The sequence below is a fragment of the Somniosus microcephalus genome, unplaced genomic scaffold (assembly GCF_052327205.1).
Source record: "Somniosus microcephalus isolate GS21.2 unplaced genomic scaffold, FLI_Smic_1.0 unresolved_chr9, whole genome shotgun sequence".
Lineage (NCBI taxonomy): Eukaryota > Metazoa > Chordata > Chondrichthyes > Squaliformes > Somniosidae > Somniosus > Somniosus microcephalus.
In genome coordinates, this window is record NW_028225187.1 from 25,388,403 (window position 1) to 25,400,842 (window position 12,440).

General features: G+C 42.5%; 1 pseudogene across 1 annotated transcript in view; it reads left to right on the forward strand.

The window, feature by feature from the left end:
* The first annotated feature begins 7,024 nt into the window (after positions 1-7,024).
* LOC147084952 (Fc receptor-like protein 3) overlaps positions 7,025-12,440 on the forward strand; it is a 29,589-nt pseudogene continuing 24,173 nt past the window's right edge. Inside the window, exons 1-3 of the transcript XR_015075830.1 lie at positions 7,025-7,142; positions 8,156-8,409; positions 12,009-12,324. The product of XR_015075830.1 is annotated as an Fc receptor-like protein 3 (transcript). The remainder of the gene's footprint in view (positions 7,143-8,155; positions 8,410-12,008; positions 12,325-12,440) is intronic.

A 12,440-nucleotide genomic window follows, 5' to 3' on the forward strand; every position in this document is an offset into this window, starting at 1 on the left:
TAGTAATAGGACAATATATGTACTACTTATACACGGAATAATCATGGTCATGAAACAGTAGTACAATATAGATAATAGTCATAGAGCTTTACCAGTAGAGCAGTGCCGGCACTAATCAGAAAAGAGGGTATTCTAGTTAAGAATTACAGACTAGCACCTCAGCATAGGTACTAAACATAGCCCTGTACCAATAGGACAGTTGCGGTGCACATCAGTGAATAAAACCTGTGGGACCTTGGGCCTCATAAAGAGAGACATAGAATACAAAAGCCAGGAAGTTAGGCGAAATGAACATAAATCACTAGTTCATCCCCTGGTAGAGTGTTCTTTCCAATTCTGGGCACCGCACTTTAGGTAGCACGTGAAGCCTTTGGAGATGGTGCAGAAGAGATTTATTAGAATGGTTCCAGGGATGAGGGTTTACAGTTATGGATAGACTAGAGCAGCTGGGGTTGTTCTCCTTAGAGCAGAAAAGGCGAAGAGGAGATTTGATAGAGTTATTTATAATGATGAAGTCTTTAGGTAGACTAACCAGAGAGAATCACTTTCCAATGACTGAAGGCTCGATAACCAGAGGGCAGATAATTAAGTTGATTGGCAAAAAACCAGAGGCGACATGAGGGAAAACTTTTTAACAAAACGCGTGGTTATGATATTGAGTGGTGGGTGTAGATTCAATAGCAGCCTTCAAAAGGGAATTGGATAATTACTTGCTGGAGATAAAAACTGCAGGGATATGGGGCAAGAGCAGGGGAGTGGGGCAAACCTGATTGCTTTTGGAAAGAGCCAGCACAGACTCGATGGACCGAATAGCCTCCTTCCGTGCTGTACTATCCCAACTTCTATAAAATTATTGACTCGTGCCAGTAGGACAGTATAGATACAATTTGTAATGCTGGGGCAAATGTTTCACAGCCATACTTATTGATTGTATTCACAGGCTTATATATCTACGTATAGTGTCAGTGATATGGTTAATAGATTCATACAACACTTACTCAGTAATTACAAAGGTACACCACATTAATAACAACATGCATGGAAACATTTTTTAACACAGACAGCACTGAATGGGTAAGATATTCCATTGACCTGCATGTCTGCAATGAGATAGCTAAACTTATCTAGAGTGCAAAAATTAATGTTAAAATATAATTAGAGACTTGGTTCTGGTAGAGCAATGTTAATGGTTACCTGGAGTGAGCCGGATGGTGGGATTAGATTGGACAGCTAACGCAGATGCAACTGATGATAAGCCTGTCTTTAGGCTTCAGCAATTTGTGAGTTGAATCACCTTTGTTATACACCGGGTTAAACTCTTGGGACTTCAATGGTTAATGGTGCCAGAGTGAAACACGTTCAGTGGTAACTGTTCCTACTGGTACCTGCCCTTCATCTTGTTTCCCAGGCCACACACACGGAGATGGGGTGACCGCTTCCGTAAAACCGTGAAAAAAACCAAGCATTCAGCCTGGGGCCACAGATCAGGCCAATCTCTGTGCTAACGGTACAAGCTGCGGTTACAGTAAATCTTGTAAAAACAGTTTCCAGAGATGTCTCCGGCCTGCATTCCAACTGTTCCCTTCTGATAAGAATTTATTTTAAAACTGCCAGGGCTCAGTTCACTTTTCAGCGTTAGGGTGGACTCGTCATCACGGTTTAAATTCTCCTTTTCTGCAATGTTGTCAGAAGTGACAGTGATCTCAGTGCGCAGTCGCCTGGTGCATGGGCAGTGAGCTCCACAGCTGCAGAGTGCTCCCGGGGAACTCGCTCCAGCCGCTGTCTCCTCATTCTCCGTAAGTATAGAATCGGGATCTGCGCGTGTGGGCGTTTGGTACTGAAGAAGTAGAACAGTGTCAGCGGCTGAATGTGGGCGGGTACATTTGGCGGGAGCAGGAGTGGGAAGCGGAACAATGCACTTGGGAATAGGTTGTTCTGTTTTTGAAGGAATTGATCTGTTCTGGCGGTCAGTGGAAATGTTATCCAAATCTGACTGAATAGAGGCTGCATTGAAACAAAGAGAATTATGATCCATGGGTTTTTAATATTTGTCATGGCTCTCTTAAAGGCGAGCGACTGTCAGCAAAGTGGAAAAATGCAATGCTTTTGGGAAAGGGCAGGGGAGCGGGACCAATTAGCAAGTTCTGTCGAAGAACCGGAACAGGCACCAAAAGCCGAATGGCCTCCTTCTGCGCTGCATGATTGTTGATTTAACTTTTCAGATAAAAGGAACTGAAAACAGCTGATCCGAAGTGAGCGTCTTCACAGAGGGAAGGAAGCTTCTGCTTGGAACCCCCGCTTTCGAAATGAAGCACATCTGTCGCCTTCTGATCTTCTGTAAGTGAATCTCAAATATTACCTGTGCCTTTGAAAATCTGCGTTACTCACCCCAGACCCACCATCAGATTAATAAAGCTCATTCTGTAAACGGCAGCGGCACACTAAATTGATATTGACAGTTTCTGAAAGTAAAACATTTATTTAAAAAGGCGATGAAATGTCATTTCTATGTTTCAGTTTTAATCGGACTTTAGTGCAACAATGCTAAGTTTGATTAGTCAGGGTACCAGGATCTTTCTGCACGTCTGAAGAGATCCCTTTACTACAGCAGGTTGCTTCTAAACAGCATAATATTTTTTGCGTTACCAATTATTTAGCCTCACCTGCAGAAACTGCTTTCAAATGTCTAATTCTTGTAGTTCTGTTTATAAGTAGGAATTAACATTGTTATGCACGTCATATCACGTGTCAGCGTTGTCCCAGTTGTTTCACTCTTACTAAATGCTATTAATAAATTCAGTGAGCTTTGCAGCGCTTGGTTTCTGCGGCTAGCTGTTAATCTTGGTCTATATCATTGCTTCATGGCTTTGTGTGGCACGGGCTGTCTTCTTTTTTATCATCTGCTATAGAGAGAAAGGGAGAAAGATAGATTTATAGAGAGATAGAGAGGGAGAAACTTTCACACAAACACACACAAACAGATAACGAAAAAGCAGAGACAGACCGAGACAGAGATATAGTCAAATGGAGAGAGAGCAAGACAGAGAGAAAGAGATGGAGTCAATGTGTCAGAGTGAAAGAGGAAGATTAACACACGAGAGAGACAGAGCCAAAGAGATACCTCAAGTCATAGACACAGACGACTGAGAGAGAGACACACAAAAAGATAGAGAGAGAGAGAACATGAGGGTGAGAGAAGGAGGTAGAGACACAGGTACAATGAAACAACATGCAGTGATAGCCAATGAAAGAGAAAGAGTGTCGAATAGACAGAGAGAGAGCAACAGAGAGTGAAATGCAGACAGTGACACTGACATAAGTTAAGTCAGAGACAGGTTGAGACCGAGAGATATACGGGCAAACAGATGATAGTTTGACAGAGAGAGAGAGAGTCAGCGAGGGAGAGATAGATTGAGCGAGTGACAGACAAACAGAAGGAAAACATTCAGAGAGGCGGTGGGCTAAAGTTTCTGTGAGAGAGCGAAAGAGAGATGGGCAGAGCGAGTGACACTCAGATAGGGACAGGGCGAGACAGAGAGAGAGCATTAGTCTTATTTTCAACTCACGTATGTGCAAACACTATGATTAATTTTTTTAATTACTGGTGAAAGGGAGAGCAACATACAGCAATGTGTTACCCGGGCGCCATTTTGAATTTCTGGCTCGTTTAGTATCTGCTGCCTAACCTGGAGTTACAAAGCTGAAGAGATAACATTTACTTTGATTTAACATGACCTAAACTGGTGGTTTTAAAGGAATTTGGCAGGGAATTTCATAATTGTGGATCTTTAATATTAATGTCTGATACAATTTACTGTAACTTAGACAGAAGTGAGTCTTTATGGTCAAATGTCATTGAGACCGCCTTGCTGTGAAAGGCTGATGTCAGCGCTCTGTTTTCTTGTTAGCCACTGGACCACAAGAGCAGAAAACAGGAACAGACAACAGGGTTTGCATACTTAGGGTACCACCGGCTGTTTCACCAGAGCCTCATCTATTTTAAAAACATGACATTAGTTGTGGGACCATGTCAGCCACAGCTAGTTCCACAGCTTAATGCGGTGAATCTTAAATGATGATAAGTCATTCTTAACTTGTTTGTTCTTGACCTTATAATCGCCCGCATGTTTTATTTGTTGCTCAGCACATAAACTAGTGAAAATAATTGGCCCAATTGAATACTTGAAACATTCACCCCATTGATTCCTAGCTGGGCAAAAGGCCCAGGTGCTGCATGTTATACAATGAAATACAGAGACACCTGCATTGATCATTGACACTTTTGCAATTATTTTTGCAAAGTTTGCAGCATCAGGCATTGCCTTAGTAGTGTGATTCCTGTGGTCTGGGTTGGGACAAAATGTTCCTGCAGCTAGCTACTTGGTCATGCACTGTCTTCACGAGCAACAGTAGCAACCCAGTCAAAACTTGTGATGCTGATTAGGATAAAGATGATTTAAATGATGATAGACACATAAGAAAAGGAGGAGCCCATTCAGTCCTTCCAGGATGCTTTGTCATTCAATTATACCATGGTTGATCAGTACCTCCACTCCAATGACACCCCTTTGCTCAGTATACATAGTTACACTCACTCAACTAGAGTCAGCCGTGGCTCAGTGGGTAGCAGGCTCGCCTCAGAGTTAGAAGGTTCATGGATTCGTCGCATTCCAGACACTTGAGCACAAAAATCTGGGATTAAACTCCAGGGCAGTGCTGCGGGAGTGCTGCACTGTCGGAGGTGCCATCTTTCGGATGATACGTTAAAGCGAGGCCCCCTCGGGGAGATTATCCCCGGTGCCCTTTGCAATATTTGTCCTTCAATCAACATAACAAAAGCAGATAGTCTGGTCATTATTATCATCACTGTGTGAACATTGACTGCTACACTTCCTACAGTGACTACATTTCAAAAGCACTCCATTGGCTGCAAAGCGCTTTGGGAAGTCCTGAGGTTGTGAAAGGCGCTCTAAAAATGCAAGTCTTTCTTTTTTTCACTAAAATCTATCTTGATCTCCTTATTGGAATTCCAATTTACCCCCAGATTCCGCAGCATTCTTAGCGGAGTGGGTTTCAATTTCTCACTGCGCATTGTGTGAAAAGGTGCTTCCTGATTTCCATTCTAAATGGCCTATCACTTATTTTAAAGAAATGTTTCCTTCTCCATGACAGAACAAACACACTCAGTGGCTCTCAGAACAATGACTCATTTCAATCTGTGTCAGTTTCCTTTCATCTGGCAGCATATTTTCCATGTAGTCCTCAGACCATTAGAATCTTCAACAACAACAAAATCTCAACTTTGTTCGTGAGAGGGTCAATTGGAATAATTCGATGTATTAATATTTTACTTTTACTTCAATTGTAATGAATATCTGGCGGCACGTATAAACTGGCAGTAAATGTGGTACCGCCTGTTTTATGTCCCTGCCGAAGTCGAATTTCTCCCCCCGGGTGTTTCCTGTATTCAGCTGCCTTACAACTTAGCAGCTTAGGTCAAACTTGAAAATGGCCTCTGATAATGAAACATATCTTACATTGTCTTCTCTATTTCAGTGCAAGTTACTCAGCAGGCGACCACACAAGGTATGATGACAATAATGCTCAGAATTGATAATCTAGTTTGTGAAATGAACCCTTCCAATTTATAGCTAAAGGACTGTAACAATCCAGCAATGGAGTAATTGTCAGCTGTTCGCCCATGTGTAACACTGTCGTTCTGGATTCCCGACTTATAAGAGAAATGCTCAATTAACATGTTGATTGATTCAGTGGGAATGTAATGTGGGCGGTTTCTCTAACGGTCGGCCAGTCAGAACCCCAGTTTTAAGCATCAGCGCCGAATTTAATGTGTACCACAATATATTAAAGACAAAGTGAACTATAAATTGGTCTGGGTAACTGCCATCTCAGTCACCTGAGGATTGGAAGCGAGTATTCATAATTGATTAAATAAATGGATGAATATATAGACTGTTCTTTGATGAAGTAACAGCAAGTTTTGATGAAATTAGTGTGATAATGTTGTGCATAGACTTTGCAAAAGCGCTTAATGAAGTTCCAAATATCAGACTTGTTAACACAATTGAAACCAATATGAATAAGGGGCAGTGGCAGTGTGGATAAGAAATGGACTAAGACTAAAAGCAGAGACTAGTTGTGAAAAGAATATTCAGTGGTGTCTCACAGAGGTCTGTATTGGGACCTCTGTTCTGTCTGATATTTATATAACACCAGGAATTTGGTATACACGGGCGCAATTACAAGCCATGCAAAAGTCCCGAAGCTAGGAAATGTAGCAAGGAATAGGAAAGATTGAAGCAGACTTCAGGATGATAAAGACAGATGGGCGAAAAAGACAGACACATGGCAGATGCAATTTAATGCTGAAAATTGCACAGGAAAGTTAATAAAAGTGTACCAGGGACATGGGATTTCAGTTGCATGGAGAAACGTGGGCTGTTCTCCTTTGAGCACAGAGGATTACGGTGTGATTTGATAGATGTGTTCAAAATCATGAATGGTTTTGATATTGTAAATAAGGAGACACTGTTAAGATTTAAGTTAATTGTTAGATTTAAACTGCCTACCGCCTGATAGAGGGAGGCGATTGTGCCGCGCAACCATTGGTCCTACTGAAAATGGTAGGGGGCAGAATGTCAGCGTTAAAGGAATGGTTAATCTACCGATCCCATGAAAAGGCCGTTACCACCCGATTTCAGCAAGTTAATGTCGCTTCTTAAATAGAAATGTCGATCAATAGACTCCTGATTGGCAGCGCCTGGTTGTGACACTGAGTAGAAATACCCACTGTATTGACTACAGTAGATAGTGCATAGATTAGAAGTTTCAATATTTCTAATCATAAATTCCATTTATTGTCTTTCTGCAGCTTCTGGGCCGGAAGTGCTGGTTAGTTATCCCAGCAGTGGTGTGGTAAAGGAAGGAGAGGAATTTAAGCTGCGGTGTCGATACAGTGGCAAAGCTACTTACGCTAATTGGTTCAAAAATAATATACCTTTACATGAACCTCAGTGAGTTTTATGAATCGCTTGCAGACAGCAGCAGTGGAGGCTCTTACCAGTGTGAACTGTGGTCAAACAAATGGGAGAGGAGTGAGGCTCTGGAAGTTGTCACGATCGGTAGGTAACTATGACACTTAAAATCATAGAAAATAGCAAAAAGATGGAAAAATCTGCATTTATATAGCATCTTTCCCGACCTCCGAAAGCGCATCACAGACAATTAAGTACTTTTCAATTATAGTCACTGATGTAACGTGAGATAAGTGACAGCTAATTCCGGCAGAGCAAAGCTCCCACAAACTTCAGTGTAATAATGCTGGTTGAGCGATTGTTCTTCCAATTATTTTTCTGGCATCTTTAACGCCCACCTAAGAAGGGATACAGGGCCTCAGTATAATGTCTCGTCAAAAAGTCTCCGTTTCCTTCTAATAATGGCACAGGGAGTCTTTGGTGTGGGGTTCGAACCAACGCCTTGTTGTCGCAGAGCGAGTGAGTGGGCCACGCCCATTGTTGATTATTGGCTGCAGAGTCAAACCGCTGGAAGTGACCACCGTCGGTCGGTGAACTTTGAGCCGTAGTCAGCTCAGACTCTTGTCCCGAAAATTTACGGTTTTAAAGAGGCCTCTCAGTATATGGTAAGACAGTGTATCAAATATATTACTTACTTGAGCAAAATTGCCAAGTGGTCACTGGGATGAAGCGTGCAGCGAGTCAACAAAACTGAAGTCCCTCTTCCCTGATACCATCCTGGCGCACCTCCCTTCAACCAGCTCTGCTCGAAATAGAACAATCCCAGCTCCTTTAGTCTCACCACACCCAATGAACAAATACGAGCCGTTCCTTGAGAGAGGGCCGAGTTTGTTGCAAATTTGTAGAATCGGGTTTCGAAGTAAAAGTTATTTGATGAACGTTTGAAGGACAACATATGGGGCATCAGCTGAACATAAGAAGGGACACGTGACTTTCTAATGCCGCATTTGTCACTACGGCTTTTCGGGTTATAGGTCTGTTGTTCTTTACTGAAGTGATTACTATTGATGCACTTTAATGGAAATATACTATAGGATGTCATACCTGTAGTTTAACATATTCCAATTTGTACTTACTTAGTTTTTCTTACATATTTTCAGCTTCTGATATGATTTTAACTCTTGAAGTAAAACCAAGAGCCACGCTTTCAGGTGAAAGAATTATCCTGAATTGTTTGGTGTCTGACCAGAAAGGGAGAGGATACTTCCTGTGGTATCAGAAAGAAGAGATAATATATGGAAGTTCTCAATCTCAGTACATCATAGCTAAAGCAGAAATTACAGATGAGGCATCGTATCGGTGTGAATGCAAAATAGGCTACAGGAAGTGGGTCTCGCAGGAAATAAACGTCACCGTAACAGGTTGGTCGCTGGCTTTGCTGTTTCCTTCCGAAACTTGCTGCTTCTTAATTTGCTGAAAGATGGAAAACGATTCGAAGAACATTTTTTGGCTGGACAATTTTTGCTGAAATTGGTAAATATTTGCAATTACTGGGAAAACATTCCAAGCTGGGCATTTCAGGCAATCTTCTGGGTCGCATGTGGGGAAAATCACACACTCCGTTAACTGTAAGGGCCCCATGAATCCGTAGGAGGGGAGGTCTCCTTCTCGGTTGCTCCTGAGAACTATCGGGAAATGCCGTTGGAGTTCATCTGCGTTTCATTTCCGTGCTCTCACGCTGCTGGGCGATTGCATGGGCATCCCCGTGCTCATATCATTAGGCCTGCATATGGGTTAGTAATAAGAGTGTGGTTAGAATGTGGAACTCGCTCCCACAGGGAGTAGTTGAGGGAACTGCATTTAAGGTGAAGCTAGATAATTACATGAGCGAGAAAGGAATTGAAGGATATCTTGATGAGGTAGATGATGAAGGGTGGGAAGAGACACGTGTGGAAGATAAGCACCTGCATGGACCTATTGGGCCGAATGGCCTGGCTCTCTGCTGTAAATACCGTGTACAATGTACTATGAGTCTGGAGGGATGTTTCTGGTCTTCCACAAAAGTTTCCTATTCATTTACAATGGCGGACCCCAAGAGAGGAGGGCTCTTGAAGGACACTGGTGGTGGAGCTTTCGTCCGCTTAATCTGCCAACCAAAGTCTTTGTGAGGATCCAAGGGCATCCTAAAGTGGTAGCAAGGTAGGTAGTTATTTGAATTAAATTCTCACACCCCAAACTCCTGCCTGTCGATCGTAGATATTGGAAGATTTTGAACTGCTAATTTGTGACTGCAACCAGAAAGCCCCATTTCAAAGCTAACATGAGTCTCCTGGCAGTGATCTCGGTCCTACTGATGTGTATGCAAACCAACGTAAGACCATCCCAACATAGGCGGATTTGATGCTAATGGATGGAAGATTGTAGCTGGTTCAGGCTTACAGCTGAGGCCTGGAATATTTGGGGCACTCTTTACCTTAAGTTCACAACGCACCAAGGCACCTTGTGCCCACTGGCCGATTCAGAATGCAAAATGAGCTGGATGCACTTTTTTCAGTATCTGGTGCTGTGGATGGAATGCTCCTCAAAAAATCCGGCGTAATTTCCTTCTTTAGAAATCAAAAGTATACATATACGGCGGGTTCAGTGAGCAATACGTGATCCTTTGTGCCGGATTTTCTATTCCCTTTTCTGCTTATGAGTTTCTTAACCGCCGTACCCAACATAGATTATTTTCAATGTTCCAACCTAAGAGTAGCTGGGCCAAATGGTGGGGAAGTGCTGCAGGAGGAGAGCAATATCAACAAACCACAATTGGAACCATCAGTAAATTCAACACAAACTGTCCACTGAATCCTTTCTGCTCTGTATTTGCCCCAACCTGGATTGGATTTGGGATTAGGATTATATAACGTGTCCAATGTATTCGGGCTGTTTTCGAAGCAGTTCTCAGTTTGATTTAATCATTTGTTAAACTAAACTACGAAATTCTGCTCCCACCATTAGATGGCGATGTGACCTTCCAGGTCGACCCACCTTCGGTTTTGGAAGGAGATGTTCTGAATCTGAATTGTCGGTACAGAAAATATTATTGGATCAATAGAGATGTTGGCTTTTACAAAGGCAATAGAAGGATCCACTCAATGAAGTTGTATAATTGGAAAGCTCAGCATAGCATTAGAGTGAATATTTCAAAAGACAGCAGATCATACCATTGTACTATTGACAATAAGATTTCTCGAAGTGTTCACGTTCACGTTCACGGTACGTATGCAATATTTCAATTGGTGTTATCCCTCTTTAATATTTATAAATATTACAGGTCCGATAAGTTCTGAATCTGTACAAAATTATACATAGTTCTGTGATTCTGGAATAATTTGTTCACGTTAGGTCATATGGGCCCAGAAATTGGTGTCGGGTGCTTCCCGCGGGTGCAAGACCCCGACCTACACTTACAAAGCGCGCCGACAGTTGAAGCCTGGCCCTGCATGGATTTCCTGTCAGTGGCCCGGTTCAGCTCCCGGCGCGCTGTGCTTGCGTGATCCAGCGGCGTCGTTAGTTTGATGAGCCGGCTGGGATCACGTGAGCACTGGGCAACCAATCGGAGGTTGCAAAAGTTCATTCATGAGTTTGATAGTAAGAAATGTCAAACTCATGAAAACTCCGGGCACTCAAAACAGTACTTAAACTTCAAATAAAAGTTTTAAAAAATCCCACTAATTAAATGAACTATTAATAACTGTAAAAAAACTATTTTAAACAATTATTCAATTTTTTGAAAAAAACAATTTTTTAACAAATCGGGTCTAAAAATACACTTACCTTACTATAAATTCTTTAAAAATAATAAACATGTGGAAAAATTTTCCTAACTTCAATAGACTACTTACCTTTTAAAACTAAGTCCTTATGTCTGCTTTTTTCACACGTAAAAACCGAAGGCCTTCACGCACGGGCAAAGCTTAAAAAAAGGAATTTCAGCGCGCTCGCGCACACTCCTGCACGCATGCGTTCGACCTCTGAACCCCTTGGTTCAGAGGAAAGGAAATGCCGGTTTTCCGCGCATGCGCTGTGCATGCTGAAAACCGGCACTTCCAGCCGGCCTACACGTGACTACCCCGTCCGTACTCACGCGTTGGGACCCAAATTACTGGGCCATGATGTTTATATATCAACATGCTACTTTAGCCAATATATAACCCAGGGTGGGTCTCCTCCCGTGCCAGCTCCAGCAGGTTTCTTTCTCCTCCCACCCAACCTTTGGGCAGAATTTGGCGCCTTCCCCCATTACCACCATGTCACATCTAGAGGCTGACGGGCAATTTTCTCCCACGAAACCGAAATTTGATGCTGCCTCTGTCCTTAATAACCACGATGAGGATTTGACGTAAAATACCAGCAGGTCCTCGTGAGACCCTGGAGCTTCAGTGGTGGGTCCGCTGATGGAATTCGTGGAAGGATAGAATAAGCAGTGTGCTCCTCTCCACTGTGTTTTGTTATTTTAACTTACGTGTTTGGCGTGAGCTTAGTCACAGATTCCAAATAAACGATGTCCTTGTCATCGTAGCGGGTGTGTTATATCATCACCGATCCATCGCCCTGGCCGTGAGAATCCAGAGTCTTTGTAATTTCCGATGGTGACAGCTGAGCTGGGGGCTGGTTGGGAACACAGCGATGTAGCTGCGAACATTTGAGGAGTTCACCATAGTCATAGTAGATGCTGAGACACGGCAGATAATGTCTAAAAGAGAAAAGATCTATGGGAGGATTCCAACTGAAACATACGTCTTGTCCTGTTTGGAATTCCTGTTTCAGCACAATATATTAAGCATATTAAGTTCTCCGCAAACAAAGCAGCGAGAGGAATTCCATAAAAATATAGTACTGCTTCCTGCTCTAGTGTTCCACAATACAGCTGCTGGTTACCATTAATTGTAGACGCCCCTAGTGGCGATTCTCGGTATTGCCTTGCTCCTATTAATAATCTCTGCTGTTTGTTTATCTCAGTGATAGGAACTGTTACCTGTCAATCCAGATTCTGTTTTCACAGAACACTTCTCCAAACCTAAACTGAGGACTTACCCTGCTGTTGAAATATTTGAGGGACACCAGTTAATATTCATCTGTATGATTGAAACAATGCCGTACACAAATGGCCTTCAATACTCATTTTACAAAAATGGCGAAGCTCTGATATTGAATACATACAACAACTTTAAGCTCACAGAGACAGCTTCTTTGAAGGACTCGGGGAGTTACCTGTGTGAAGCAAATGTTTTCTACCGCTATGTGAAAAAGAAGAGTGATGAGGTTTCCATTGAGGTTAAAGGTAAGGACAGCCAGCTGTAATTATTGTTGATTGAAAGAATTCTTCAGGGGATTATAGTTAAATAAACATACGAGAGGGATCCAGTCTGGTAAAGGATTTATCCACATGTTTATCAC